General features: G+C 37.6%; 1 pseudogene; it reads left to right on the forward strand.

Annotated features, from left to right (window-relative positions):
* Positions 1 to 14,107: 14,107 nt before the first annotated feature.
* On the forward strand, positions 14,108 to 15,182 carry LOC133741237 (uncharacterized; annotated as a pseudogene).
* Positions 15,183 to 15,954: the final 772 nt, after the last annotated feature.

Genomic DNA, 15,954 nt, shown 5'->3' on the forward strand with positions numbered 1-15,954 from the left:
GTGCCGGAGGGAATGGGGACGTCCAGCAGATAGAGCGGTCCAAGGTGAATCCAAAGGGAGTGGTCCGACGTCTGGAGGTGGTCGATGAAGGGAGAACAAGGATGGAGAATTTTGCTCTGTTTCGGGTGGCTTCGGACGAGAGAGAGAGGTTTATTTTTTTCTTTCTTTTCTGTGTGCTGCCTACCCCTTCCACCAATTCTAATTCAATATACAAAAGAAGCAAAGCAATGCAGCCGTCCCTTTGTTGCTCAAAACACGGAACATGCCGCACCATTTCTATTAAAAGAAATCTCCACTTAAAAAAAAGGGGTTATTACACTATATATTAGGGATGTCGATTATCCTTAGTTATTTGCTGCCATATGTATTCCTTAATTGTAGAGATAGTTTCCTTGTACAATTGATACTCTTTTGTAACCTCTGTATATATCTTCGGATAATGAATGAAAGAATTCATTCCAGCCAAACTATCCTCTTTTCAGACTCAATAATGACCACCCCATAACCTCCAGCAAAAGCAGGAGGACTACTGGCCGGGTTGCTTTAATTTCCATTTGATATCACTGATGTAGTACCTTGACTTGTTTTCTATATTCCTTATTTTACACATAAACATGTATGTGGTAATAAATAATGAAACTTGGAAAGGAGTGTGGAAGATTCATCATATGTTTCTATTATTGATAACTTTTTTTTTTTTAACAGCATGTATGCTAGAACCATTTTTAGTTAATCCAACGCATTTAGAAATTCTGTCAAATGCTGATTGTATGGAATAATTGTGGAGTTAGTTAATGACTTGGAATGGGAATGATTAGATTGATGTTCTAAGCAAGTTGGAACTCGGGCATTACCATAATACAGATCATCCATGCATCTATACTATATGTTAGCCAAAATTGAAATTTTTGACACATTTAGCCAAAATAGACAATTCACAAACACCAAAATCACTTCAAAAAGTTCCAAATCACTTCACTATAAACGCAGAAAATAAATCAGTGAAAACAATTCATCAAAAACTGGAAAAAAAATTCAAACAATCTGAATCGAACTGTTTCAACACAAACTTAGCACAACGAAACAGATCAAACGTAGCACAACAAACTTATAATCATGAGAAAATACCAAATCAAACCAAATCAAAGATCAAAATTATGAAACACAGACCAAACTTACCACAATGATTCGGAAATAACAAACCGTACAGGGAAACAAACTCAGATTCAAAATAAAAGTCAGATTCAATCAAGATGAACAGAAAACCCGGATCCAAAAAAAAAAATCGATTAGATAGAATTGAAATCGAAGAAAGAATTCAAACCGAGATGCATAAGAGTTGAAATCTAGAGCGAGATTGCTTCTTTCTCTCTCCATTGCAAGTTTCTCTCTCTTCGTTCTCTCTCTAAGCAGAACCAGAAGCAAAGCTTCTCTCTGTTCCTTCCCTCAAAATTTGAAAATTGGGTAGTATAATTAGCTGGGAGGCTGGGTCGTTGAGAAAAGGGCAAAAATGTAAACCAAAATATATAAAAATTGGAATGTTGGGTAAAAGGAAACAAGTTGTTAGAGTGTTTTGGGTAAGGGGGAATTAAAAAAAGTTGTTGGGGTAAGTGGGAAGATTGACCCTAGAATTAGGGTAAATGGACAAAAACCCAATAATTAAACTATGTCAGCATGTTGGGCTCTATGACATTTAAGAATAAGTAGTCTTTCAGAATTTGGGGAATTTATGACTAAACATATATGAGGGTGGGCTCTATGGCATTTAAGAATTGGGGGAATTTATGACTAAACATATTTTCTTTGTTAAATTGTGGGCCACTTGTGAGTATTTTGAATTGATAATTAGACTTTGTGTCAGTTGTGAGCTCTATTGGGAGAACTTATGGACTAACTTTTGCTTTTAAAATTGAATTGATGCAAACTTCTCCTCCTCTCCCTATTGGGTTGAGATTCTGCTCCACTTTTTCCACCTCAAAGTGTTATAGAGACGTTATGACAACAACACAAGTAGGGAACAACGCAGATAGCATGCTCTGGCAACCCAAAGGAAGAGGGACCTGCTATAGTTACTGCGTCACAGAGCTTCTCCAAGCCAAGATCAAACTCATCACCGGAATACACGTTGAATTGTCTATTCCTCATGTGATCACTAGCTTAAGGGGGCGCTCCTACATGGAAAATGTCCTTAACTTTGCACAATCTGAAGGGGTTTTAATTCATGAAGACTGGGCCAGGTTCAAGGATGGTGGTGGAAGAAGAGCGTTTGTGAAGGATTGGGAACCGTTTCATGGGAGAGAAGAATTGGTGGCTGGAATGCAATGTGGGTCTTTGATTAGCCTCATAAAGTCTTGGAATACCCTGCTATAACTAGGAGGATTGTGACACTGAAGGACGTGGAATGCTATGATTTTCTGGAGAAACAGAGCGCAATGGAGAGAGGCGATTGACCCAGAGTTTGTGAGAACAAGTTTTGTCCCAACTATGGAGCTCAGATTCCCAGTTTTTGCTATTACTGCAGCTTTTATGGTTCACAGCGGGGGCACTGTGTAATCATCACTGCATATAATCAATGTATTAAAAGGCGCGCCTGAGGCTTAGAAAGGGCGAGGCGCAGAGGAAAATGCCTTCGTTTTGCAGCTGAGGTGTAGAGGCGCTCAAGGCATTGTTGAAGGCGGCAAAAGCGTGGAAAGCGCGTTCTGGGCGAACGCCTGGGAATTTTTTTTTACACCAAAACGACGTCGTTTTGGTGTTTTCAGAAACCAAATTCATTTAGGTCGTGTTTGTAGACGAGCCAAGCAGAAATTACTCAAACCAGCCTCCTCCCCGACTCCTTAATTCACTCTCAAAGCCGACAATCCCAATACCTTGCTAAAAAATTTGATCAAATCATGAAGAGCCCATAAGTTTTCTCAAGAATTAATTTGGTTTTAAAGGAGGCTACTTGTAGAATTGGGGCAAGTAAGAAATTCGATTTGAAGGGAGTTGGAGAGTTGTATTTTGATTTGAAGAAGAGGAGTCTAAGGTATGAATTTTCTCTCAACTTTCGATGTTTTCTTTGGATGGTTTCGTCTCAATCTACCGTTAACTTTGCCTACGTGGCTCATTCTTATAGGATGACATTCATCTCCCAAAAAAAAAAAAAAAAATTGATAGGCAAAGTTAACGGCAGATTGGATGGAAGTACCATGTGGAGAAACGGAGCAATAGTTCAGGTACTACAAGAGTAGTTTTGAAAGTTTACGTACCAAAATGTGCATTGGACCATAGTTCAGGTATCATTTGAGGATTTTCCCCCAATTTATAATGTTCTTTTGGTTACAATACATGTTTTGTATATAAGACTAATGATTACATAAATATAGCTCATTTATACGTAAGGCTTACGCCTTACGCCTCAAGGTGAACGCCTCGCTGAGCCTCTCCCAGCAACGCCACAACCTTTTAAAACATTGCATATAACAGAGATCTAACTGTGGACGTCCCCTATTGGGAGTTTAGGAACAACTGGGGACCAAAGTGGGGGATGAATGGTTATGGAAGGTTTGAAATGACTGTGGGAGAGGAAGTGGATCAGCTTGACTGGCCTGAAAAGCCAATTGGAGTTTTAGAATTGGAGAGGATAGGATATGGGGCTGAAATAAAGAAGATTACCTGGATGTAGCTAGCCTTGTGTTGAAGAACTGAATGAAATTTTGAATTTTGATGTTAATGTAATGTGTTGTATTCGAACCTTGAGTTTAAATTGTTAATCTCAGCTTCTTCAAGCTTTATATTTCAATCTCAGCTCCTTCAAGCTTTAATCTAAGGGAAAATTTCGCAAACAGTACACCAAGTAAAGGCCACTAATAATTCTTATACATAAAGTTCCAAACCAAACATTTCGGTACACGAAATCTGAAACTCGACCCACTATCAGTACACGACGTCAATTTTTGACACCAAAATGTCCATTATGCCCTCAGTTCTTTTTTTTTTTTAATAAATTTTTTTTCTGTTATTTTTTTTCCTTCGTTTTTTTTGTTATTTTTTTTCCTTCGTTTTTTCTGTTATTTTTTTTTTCGTCCTTCGTTTTTTTTTCCTTCGTTTTTATCTCTTTCTTTCTTTTCACATGACTAAATATAGGCTGAGTTACAAATATAAGCTGTAGGACCATAAATCTCACCAATTGGAGGGCAAGGGCGGCATTGGAAGCGAGGGAGTGAGCCCGGAAGAAGGAAGAAGAAAGAGATAAAAATGAAGGAAAAAAAAATAACAGAAAAAACGAAGGAAAAAAAAATAACAGAAAAAAAAAATTTATTAAAAAAAAAAAGAACTGAGGGCATAATGGATATTTTTGTAATACCCGGTTGTTTTCTTTAATAAAAAAAAAACATAATTATGGCATTGCTTTACTTTACATGATGGCAGCGCTTTACCTTTCATGATGTCAATGCTTTAACTTTCATGATTAAGCATAATTGTGTTTTACGGCTTTTTGACCCGTCCTTAGCTAGAGTGAAGCTCCGGTGCTTAAGCCTTAAGCACTTCATTTTCTCTCCAAAAAAAAAAAGAAATACGTATCTTTCTCTCTCTCTCTCCCTTCCAAAGCCACCGAAACAGAGCAAGTTTCTCCAGCCTTGTTCTCCCTTCATCGACCATCTCTAGACGTCGGACCACTCCCCTTGGCTTCGCCTTGGGCCGCTTTACCTGCTGGACGTCGTCATTCCCTCCGGCACAGCCTCAAAGTCCGGCAAACCAGCTCGATCCGGTTGCACCCGAAAACGAACCAACTCATCCTCCTCGTGTTTCCGGCCACCAATTCCCCCCAAACTTCATCCTCGAGCTCGCCTCAACGTCCTGAAGCTCCCAGAAGTGGTCTTGCACGGCGGCGCTACTCGTGGTGGCGGCTGGAAGCCAGACCCGATCAAATCGAAAACCGAAGCTTCGATCGATATATCTCGCACTACAGGACGTTGTTTTGAGTGTTTCTTGAACTGGTGAACTCAGAGTGAGGATCTGAACAACTTTCCAGAAGGTATCGAGGCCTGAAGTTGCAGTTTTTACGTCGAACTAGGAGCTCGCCGGTTTCTGGGTTTTTTTCCGGCCAACCGACTGGTTTGAGGTAATTTCTATTCCTTCCGGGCATTTTCAGCTTACATGCTAGTTAGGAAAATCATTAGGCATGATGAGATGAAGAAGGGCAGCCCGGCCCCGACACCATTGGCGGTGGTCGGCGGCGGCTCTGCCACTAACTCCGGCGGCCATTTCCGGCCACCTCCGGGGATCAAAAATATGGTTTCTGTACATTTTCAGATTCTATATTTCAATACGATCATTTTGATATATTATACACAATTTTTGGATATCATATGATTAAGTTATGAATTTTACGATTTCGATCGATTTCGATCGTTCGATTTGTGATATGTGAAGATCGGACCGTCCGATGGACTTGTAGTTTTGATATGTTGATCTTATGACTGTCCCAGTGGCTTTGTGTGGTCATGGGCGAAGATCCGACCGTTGGATCTTCGTATAATTGCTAAACAGTGATTAGGGAGGCGATTCGTGAGAATCCGTCCGTTGGATTTTCGTATAAATTAGCGGAGATGTTAGTAAGGACGATTCAGGAAGATCTGACCGTTGGATCTTCGTAATGATTTTTGGAGGATGATCCTAAAGGCGATCTGTGAGGATCCGACCGTTGGATCATCATTTAATTTCGATCCGACCGTTGGATTGTCGTTTGATTTTGTCTTTGAGTTATTGGCTAAGTTAAGGTCATGTTTGATTAGGTGATCGACGGTTGGATTTGGCGGACGATTCGTGAAATTGTATTTTGAGCTGTTAAGAAGACGCAGCGGGAATTTAGAGGTGAGTAAACCTCACGTGGTTCATATTACGAACCGAATAAATTTAATTACCTTATTTTGTCGTAATTGCGTGAAAATATTATGGAATAAATATTTGTTTTAAAATCATATGGACTTGATCAACTACGGTCCATGGGTAAGTAAAAATGATTTTTACTATACAAATGAATTTCTCGGTTTTATTGCATGTGAACTATAGTTGGTATTAGTGATTATTCCTGAGCGGATAATTACGTATATATATATTTACGTGATTATATGTGAATGGTGTGACATTGAAGAGTGTGGAATTGGGATGATTAAATTATTATGAATTGACATGTGACTTACCATATTTATATGTGATGAACATGATTGATGAGTTCTTGTTAATATTCATGATTTACATTGGAGGACGTATAGAGTTAGAGAATGTAGGGTTCTGAGGATGAGGTGTCCGAAGTTCGACGGTTAAGGATAACCGGAGTGTTTGTGTGCTGAGGACGGGGATGTCCAAGGTGCGACGGTTTATTATTAACCGAAGTTGTGTGCTGAGGACGGGGATGTCCAAAGCGCGACGGTTTATTATTAACCGAAGTATATGGTGCTGAGGACGGGGATGTCCAAAGCGCGACGGTTTATTATTAACCGAAGTATGTCGCATTACTTGCACCTAGGCCAAGGTGACTGGTAGCGATGTGGTTAGAGCTCTAACGTGCTGTTGGGATGGACCAAAGTGGTGTTATGTGGGTTGGGTTTTTGCAGGACCAGTGTGGTGTATTGTGATTTGAGGATTGTGAAAATGTATTCCTTGTGGTTTTACATGAGTGGTTTGATGTCTCTTTGCAGACGTAATACTGTTGAATTTTACTTGAACTGAAATTTAATAAATCAACAGTTCTTTCTTTTTACTCATACGGGCTGTCAAAAGCTTACCGGGTTTTGTGTTGTTGCAATCCCGGTACACTATTCAAACGGTGTAGCGGATAACCCTGCAGGTCAGGAGAACCAGGACGGTGATCGGGCAGCTTAGAGTAGTGTTATGTGAATTACAGCATTATATTGTGAGGTTTGTTATGCTCATTTAGAGCTTTACAATTTTACTTTGTAAGAGTGAATTGTAATAATTAACTCGAGGTTTTCGAGTTTTGTGTTGAGTGGCGAGTGGTGTGTTTGTTTCTGAGAAAAAAATTCAGAACGTTATTTGTATTAATTGTTTATTCATGTTTCGGATTTGAATTGGTTATTCAAAATTCGGGGCGTGACAATTTTGGTGTCAAAAATTGACGTCGTGTACTGATAGTGGGTCGAGTTTCAGATTTCGTGTACCGAAATGTTTGGTTTGGAACTTTATGTATAAGAATTATTAGTGGCATTTACTTGGTGTACTATTTGCGAAATTTTCCCTTAATCTATAATGTTTAGCAGATTCGAATGCTCATGTTTCTAGTTAACTATATAGATCTTATCTGTAGTTGAGTCAGTGTGCAATTGTCTCACTTGTGTCACACCATCTGCTAGATAGAAGTTTTTGGTCAACTGGTCCTTCAAGGTTTTATCTACAGAAGCAGGAAGGTTGGAAGAATTTCATGGTGTTGTTGGCCACCTGAGATATCAAAACTATGATGGAGGAAATGCTCACTGTAATTGCTTTTGCCTGAAAGCTCAGTTAGTAGATGTCTAGATGAATTGGCTGAACTTGCCCATAACAAGGTCAAAACTAATTCCGGGTATCTCTAAAGTTTTGTGCTTTCAATTCACAATTTTCAATTGTTGTTGGCTTGTATTGATGGTATGGTAACTGAAAGAAATCTTGGCATCTGTTTGTTTTTATAAAGGTTTTGGTTGCAGCTGGTGTTTGTGAGGTAATTGGGCAGCTCTCCAAGTCTTTCACTAATGTAATTCTGTATGTCAGAGAGTTTGATTTCAAGTCAACCCTTCAAGGCTGGAGGATTCAATATTTGGCTTGACTGTTGTTTATGCAGGCATTGTGATGTATGATGCCCAGGTATTAATGTTGACATATATATCTCTTTCTTTCTCTATCCATCTTTTCCTTGATCCTATTAAATTGATAAGTCTACATATTTTGATTAATGAAAATTTGAGCTGAAATACTGTCTATAATTACTGAATTTGATGTATTTGACATTGAAAACAGCTTAATTCTAGCCAAACTTGATTTGTGTTCAATGGTAGTATATTGTTTTGAAAATTTGGGTTCGTTTGCTTGACATGATTTGTGGTTCTAAAGTACTTGCAATTTAACTGTTGGTTTCATCAGGTCTGATTAAAGGGGAACAAAAAAGTGACTCTCTATTCATTGATTATGTTAGCATATCGGAATATCTGCTGAGAATGCTCACCAACATAAAGTTGATGTTACAACAATATACAAGCAAATTAGCTGTTATCTAATGGTGTTTAGTCCAGAACTTACTTTTAGACAGATGAAAGAAAGGGCACCAACGCATTAGAGTATTTCCTGTCTGACAGTCTAATATTGCAGCAATCTGCCACATAGCGTCATTAGGAAGGATATGTTTTACTTGCTTATCAGATAGTGATGATACAAAATAGGTCGTTTCATTTAGATAGAAGTATTAATGTGAGCGCATGCTGATTGTAGATTTGTACTCTGCAAGTTGAGAGGCTGCAGAGTATCTCTCTGTTCAATCTTAGTCATCAGGAAACAGACGGTTCAGAAGACTAAGCAAGAAAAGATACAGTACTAGTTTTCAGGAGAAAACAATCAAAATAAAGAAAGATCTTATCTTTTTGTGAGACCAGTAAAAATATTGCATTCTTCTTATTCAATACTGATGATAGCTAGAGAACTTTATTCTTTCTTGGAGCCTCTTCTTCTGCTTGTTTTTTGGATGTTCATCTGTTGGCATCCCTAGTTTAAACCTGACCAAGATCCATTCTGCTGACAATGATAAATAGGGCAGTTATGTGCTTTTGAAATCCATACCGCACCTTGCCAGTAATTATACTTGGTGAGAAGTTTATTTAGGGATAGTGCATCAAGTATTGATTTTGACATTGTGCAGAAAACCTTTTTTGGTTACTCCTTGGTACCTATATTTGTCGAGGGTACATTTCACTAATTTGTTGTGAAGGATGGCAAAACAGTTCTAGTTTAATGGTTGCATTTCTTGGTTATAAAGGAGAATGCATATACTCCAATTGGCTTTTAGTTGGGTTGGAGATTATGTTGAAATCATATATTAAGTTATTTTCATGCATTCAAGCAAGAAAATGGAATCACCATCATGTAATATCTTTGGGATCCGGCTCCTCTAAAGTGAGGAGTCTGTAAATTTATTTCAATTTCATAAAATCTGGACTCTTTATCTAATCTAAGGGTCCTGAAAATTGACACATCACTCTTTCATTGATTTTTTATTTTTAGTCTAAACCCCCGGTTAACTTTCCATTAACTATAAAAAAAAAAAAAGAGTTTGGGATTTCACGTTTACATTGAGTTTCAACTTCTTGGTTGTCGATTACCTTATCTAACGTGATTCGATTTATTCAAACACGTAATATTGAGTTGTAAACTTTAGATAGAGTTTTCTGTAGTTGAAGCCATGTCATTCGCATCCATCTGGTCTTCTTAATTATTAACAAATGCAATTAAGGCCAAATGAATTCAATATCTCTCGAGTTGGAAAAGACTATAAGACTTGCGATCTTCCCAACAAACAACCTTAGCCTACTTTAACCTTCGATGGTTCACAATCTCAAGATATAAGAGAAGTAAGAGAGTCCAGATTTATAGCATCCGTTTAAGCTTAAGACGTTGGACAATCTGATCGATAACTATACAAGTGCAGATCTCATTTATAATTAGATTGGTTATCCGAGTAAAACAATGATACTCGCGAAAACCAAAGAACTGCTCTGGATCCAATTTGCAGGTCTATTTCTACGCACAGCAACAACACTTCTAGGTTTAGCATTAAGTAGGTTGAACTATGGATCCAATTTACAACTTGCAGTAGATTTTGACCTTAAAAGAAAGCAAGCAATGTCATAGATGCTATTGGTGAAAGGCTATATTGAAGACGCGAATGTTTATAGGTTCCATTCAACCAAGCTCGAAATTTTTTATTTTGGCTTTCGATAATTTATGACTTCAATTTTTGGGCAGTTAGATGAGCTAATCGGCAACCAAAGGAGTTGAAAGTCAAGTGTAACCAAGGACGAGAAATCTCAAATTTTTTTTTTCCTATAGTTAACGGAAAGTTAACCGGGGTTTAGACTAAAAACTAAAAATTAATGAAATAGTGATGTGTAAATTTTCATGACCCTTATATTAGATAGAGAGTCCAGATTTTATGAAATTGAAGTAAATTCACAGACTCCTCACTTTAGAGAAGCCGGATCCATATCTTTGTTCTAAAGAAACTCTGTCCAGTGATGTAATGCTCAGAAAGGATGGTAAAATATATAAATAGTAAAGTCGATACCTACAACTTCTTGGTGGTCAGTGGTAACTGAAAGTTGATGAATTTTTAAGATATATTTGTATTGTGATAGCAGATTATGTTGTTCTAATAGGAAAAAAAAAAAAAAATAAATAAATTATGTACATTTGCAGCATTTATTGGCTGGATGGTTTGTCTTGGTCCTCCATTATCTTTTTATTTGAGAAGAAATACACAAGAGTATTTTGCCTGTTAAGTATTTGACAAAATGACTCTCTGGCTCTTGCTATCTTTAGTTTATCTTTGATACTGCTAGTTGGTTGGGAAGAGCTCTAGCTGCGTTCATGTGGCATTCCCTATTAGTCTCGTGTAATTGGTTGAAAGTCTCAAAATACTGCATTTGAGTTTATTTCTTTTAGATCAGAAAAACCCAACATATGGCTCTATTAGTTATGTTAAGAGAGTGTATTAGTTTATCACTTCAATCTTGGTTGTTTTAAGGATTTGTAAAGGCAGTCCGGTAGAACAAAATATGATATCATAGCGGCAAAGAAATTAGGAAATCCTTCAGACATGCATATTTTATATGAATCCCATTGAGCTTAATTTCATATCTTACAACTACATATAGTTCAAAATGCACATGCAGCTACTTCAAACCAAGACTACCAAGTTTATCTACCTTCAGAATTCCTAGCTACAGAACCACTTAGATCACAATCTTCCAAGGAAAACAAAGTCTACTGAGCTTGCTCTCATGTAACTTAGACTTTCTTTGTTGCATAGTGAAGTAGGGCGAATAAACTAGAATTAGTTGTGTTATGCTGCCTTACTGTACTAATTGACGTGGTGCTTCGAGTTCATCATATGAGGCCCTTTCAGCTCCTCCCATTTGGTAACTGAAATGGTGAAACCTTTCAAAGTTCCGGATCCTGAGGACCTGATCTCTATGATCATATCAGGCAAACCCGGTACAAGAAAGTACTCTAAATCAGAGACTGTATTCTCAGACACCTTGGAAGTAATGCACAACTGTGCGTACAGAAAGGTGAAAAGCAACAATGGACATGATCTGTTTTCAAGTCCTGTAAAATGACTAGTTGACCCCCTATGCTCATATCTGAACAACATGTAAACTGTTAACAATGATTGCAAAATTATTAGAATATCAGAGTATGTGATCTTAATTAATTAATTTGAATCTTTAACAATGATGATCAAATCCTAACAGGCTAATGCTTACCATATTTCACATGAGGTTTTTAGAAAGAATTCAGGAACCTATTTGTGAAACGTAGAGTTATAACAACAAATTTACTGCTGGAACTGTTGGAGAAGATAGAGACCAATCAGATTACCAGTTGTTTTGGCATGATTTTGGTTACAAACGATATATGTCCTGCTCAGTTCTTATAAATGCATATTGCCCTGAGTTTGAGATCAATTTAATTTCCCTCTCTAACCAGGTCTATTACACATGAATGTTTCTCCCCTTTCTAGGCACTTGAGCTAGTAGATTGTATTTAGAGTATGATTTTGAAATAGCTTTCACTGTTTGTAATATGGCAGCAAGTAAAAGTTTCTAGCTTTTCTAGCTTTTAGCTAAGACACCATTTATTTGATTGCTAGCTCAATGGTACTCAGAGTTATTTGCATCTATGACCATATATAAGGCATCTGAGGTCTTAACTTGGATTCCATATTTTGTGTCATGCATATGTAATGGATTGCTATCGCACACCATTTCATGATACTTCTTCGGAAAATTGCAGATTCATGTTTAATTACTGATATTGTCTGACCAAAAAAAAAAAAAAAATCTCAAAGCTTTTAATTATTTGATATACTGGAGTTTGAACTGCATTTGTCACCTAACAATGATTCAATTTTTCCAATATTGGAATGAAAAGTTCTCATGTGTTCAGGTAACTTCGTGGATTGCAGGGTCCATGCCGACTTTGATTACGTACTTTTGTCTCTCTATATGCAGATACAAATTGCCATATTTATTACTATGGCGACATCTTGGATCCTCTGATTGAGAAAACTACTAATTGTTCATGATGAGGAGATCTAGCTAAAACAGCCAAAACAGTCATGCAAAGAAGATAGAGATACAGTCGTATTAAACTATCACAAAATATGGCGTCTGCAGCTCCGTAGATGAAGAGGAAGCTAACAATTTTCAGGTTCTTACTTCAATATCACATATTGGTACTGGCAATATGTCGGAATTGGATTGGTATACCGGTGGTAGCAAGCCAAAATGGTTGTTAAAGTCTGGGATTAATTTCACAAGTTTTGCTCATTCGGCCACACCTCATTAACCTTGAGTTGTATTCTGCTTCCGGGGACAGTTTGTTGGAATTCATCTCTCTCTCTCTCACACCTGCAATAACTCTCCAAACATATATTGAAAGTAAAGAAGAAAGATATAGATGAGAACTTTAGAAAGATAATGAGATTAACATAGAGCAGACCATGTAGCTCTTTCTAGCTTTCTATTTAGATCAAAAAGATTACATCATGTTGAAATGGTAATTGAGATTTTGTATTCGTCTTGATTATGGTATTACAATACTATTCTAGTATATACTGAAATAAGATGAATCTAGACTAATCTATGTAAGTACAAGTGTGGGAGTTACATATATATACATGAAAAAACTTTTTTCATAAGCATAAGCTCTACAGCCCAAACAGGCCCTTATTACCAAAACTCTCAAAATAAACCTTTTTCCCGCTCTATCTGGTTCTCGCTTCTTCTTTCTCCCTATCTCTGAAAACGTCATTGCAGGCACTCTTCCAAACTTTCGCAAAACTCTCAAACTCAGTTCAGACCCACCTCTCTAATCTCATCACCCACACCCAAAACTCCCTCAATCTCCATCTCTTCCTCCTCCAAAATTTCCCCATCACAGAATGACCCCACCCATCTCCAACCCCAAGATCTCATCAACAACAAGGTAATCACCCTCATTCACAATCCCCTGCACTCCTTTGAGTTTTGTAGCTTTCGTTGGTTTTTCTGGGTTAGTAAGCTGTGCATATCACCTGTTTGATAAAAGTCCTGGGAGAGATGACAGGAATTGATTTGCATTGGTGATTTTGCTCTCTGTCTTTCGCAGTTTGTATGCGAAAAGAGTGAGAAGTGTTTGCAGATAATGCTGGTGTAGAGGTTTCATGATATCAAGTTGTGATTCCATTGCAATGTGATATGGGGGACATGTGTCGATCAGCTGTAAAGTTATTGCTGCATTGCTATAATTTTAATAGTGTTTTGTATTCAGGGGAAATCACAACTGAAAATGAAAATGAAAGTAAAGATGTACAGATCTAAGACGAGTTGCACAATCTTTGTCTTGTAAAACTATAAATGCAATTTATTTACTTAAAGGGTAATACTTAGTCCTCATCAGTTAGCCTCTGCCATTTCAAAATTAATGTATTATGATTCTTTGTTTGTTTGTTTTTTTATTTTTTTTTTTTATGATTCAGTTAGCGTTGGCCTTCTTAAATCCTTGTTTTGTTTGGACAGAAGTCATCAAAATTTTAAGGAGTGGTTCTGTATGAAAAGTATGTTTTGCAATACATGGCACCTTCCTTCTCCTATGTTGGGAATTCATCCCCAACTATAGATGTTGTACCAGAGAAGGAAGATGCTGACAAAAATAGGACAGGTGAACTTATAGAGCTTGATAGCCTATTGACTATGGTTGGAAATTCCTTCCAGTACGCCTTACCCAAGTGTTATAAGTATGGAAAGGATATTGGTGGTACATGTTATGTGGTGAGTCTGTTTAATGCATTGTGTGCAAGACTTAAGCATTACATTGAGGGGTCAAAGAAGAGTAGTCACTATGTACTGCAACTATGCTTCTCCGGATTTGATAAGAAGGTTCGTGATAAAGGTGGTGGCCACACTCTTTTAACAGATGAACTTTTTATCCTGCATAAAGAGTTTGTAGGGAATAACTTTGGGTGAAATTCATTGATATAATCCTGACAGTCATGCATACCCTTGTGAATGATTTCCTTGTCAAGCTGAAAAAATGTAAAATGGAGGGCTCGCAGACCATGAAAAAGCAGACTGTTGAGTTACTTCGCTCGGTGATCTCATCGCAGCGTGTACCCTACGTACAGAAATCAAGCTGGAGCTTTGATTGATGTTTTAAAGGTTGTTGGGGAGCAGCTGATTGCTACAAATCCTGTGGAGTTGGGTGTGGGTAATATTGTGAGGCAGGTTTTGCACATAATCATGGAGGAGGATGTTTCTCTCACCATAGTTGCTATGGCTGGGTTGAACTTGTCGACTGTCAGTAATGATGAAGATGATGGTGACCGCCGTAACTATCCTATTCTATATGTTGCTGTAGTTGCAGCAGCTGCAAGAAGCACACTGTGTTCGCTTTCCTTGCAAATCCTTCTTGAAGACATACATGATGCAGTGGCTATCCCTCACACTTCTTCATCTGGGGGTGATTCTGAAGGAAAAAACAAATCTGCTGATAAAAGTTCTAAATGCTGGAAGCTGAAGCATGATGTCATTGAACCAGTCGATGAACTTATTCAAGATATTGGCACTTGCCATGAACAGTTGGCTGAGCAAGCAGTAGAGCACATTCTCCATAACGAGGTTATATTAATTCTTGGTAATTCAAATTCAATACTGGAATTTCTTTTTGCTGCAAAGGAGAAAAAAAGATCATTTCGGGTAATTGTTGCGGAGGGAGCTCCAAGATATCAGGGGCTTATCTCTAATGGCATTGGATTTAATAGTTTTTGGGTGAATAGAAATGATGGATGCATAATTGTTCTTTGCTCTGACATGTTCCAAAAGATGAATAAATTGCAGCTGTATGTTGAAGTGGTACACAAATGAACTAAGCTAATTTCTTTGAATGACTCGGGCAATTTATTGGGTGATGGTAATGGAATTTGCTATCTTGTTTTTGTGAAAAATGAGAACTCAACTCAGCGCATGAAATTGGTGTTTTAGAAGGAAAAGGGCTGCATGTTTATTGGCTATGATATTATAGATGAGAAGGCTAATGTGCATATTGTTAGGGAGCATGCGAAGAAGGCTTTTGATGAAAAGTGGGTGGTAGAAATTGCAAAGAAAGTTGTCATGGATATGACAAATGCAAGGCTTTACACCACTACCTATACCGAAGTGATCACTGGAATTTGTAAGGCCCTGCAACTTTCTAAATATGAGATTAGAAACTCAGATGGTTTATTTAATGGTGAACTTGCTAGACATTTTCCTCATGTTAAGTCTGCATCAACTTCCTTGAGGTATTGTTCTTCTTCAGCTATCTCAATTAATGCTACTGTTCTTCTTTATGTGGCATTAGTTATGTGTGTTACTGCTCTTGGTGTGATGAGGACTACAGAAAAATCACAAAATGATGAATTTGGTGAGAGAGCTAAGAAGAAGCAACTTGATATTGTTTTGGGATTAGATGAGAAGAAGCTATTTTTCATAATATTGCAGCAATATGAAATTTCTAAGGTGGGAGGAGAATTTACAAGCGATATAGTTTGCTTGCAATTCTTGCTGGACATGATAAGAAAAATGTTGCAGAGTAGGACATGGGAGAATACAGAATCTTTGCAGACTCAGATGATTGTTATTAGTTTTCCTTGTTTCTACATGGTGATAGTTACAGTTGATGATGCTCTGG

The sequence above is a fragment of the Rosa rugosa genome, chromosome 3 (assembly GCF_958449725.1).
Source record: "Rosa rugosa chromosome 3, drRosRugo1.1, whole genome shotgun sequence".
NCBI classification, from domain to species: domain Eukaryota; kingdom Viridiplantae; phylum Streptophyta; class Magnoliopsida; order Rosales; family Rosaceae; genus Rosa; species Rosa rugosa.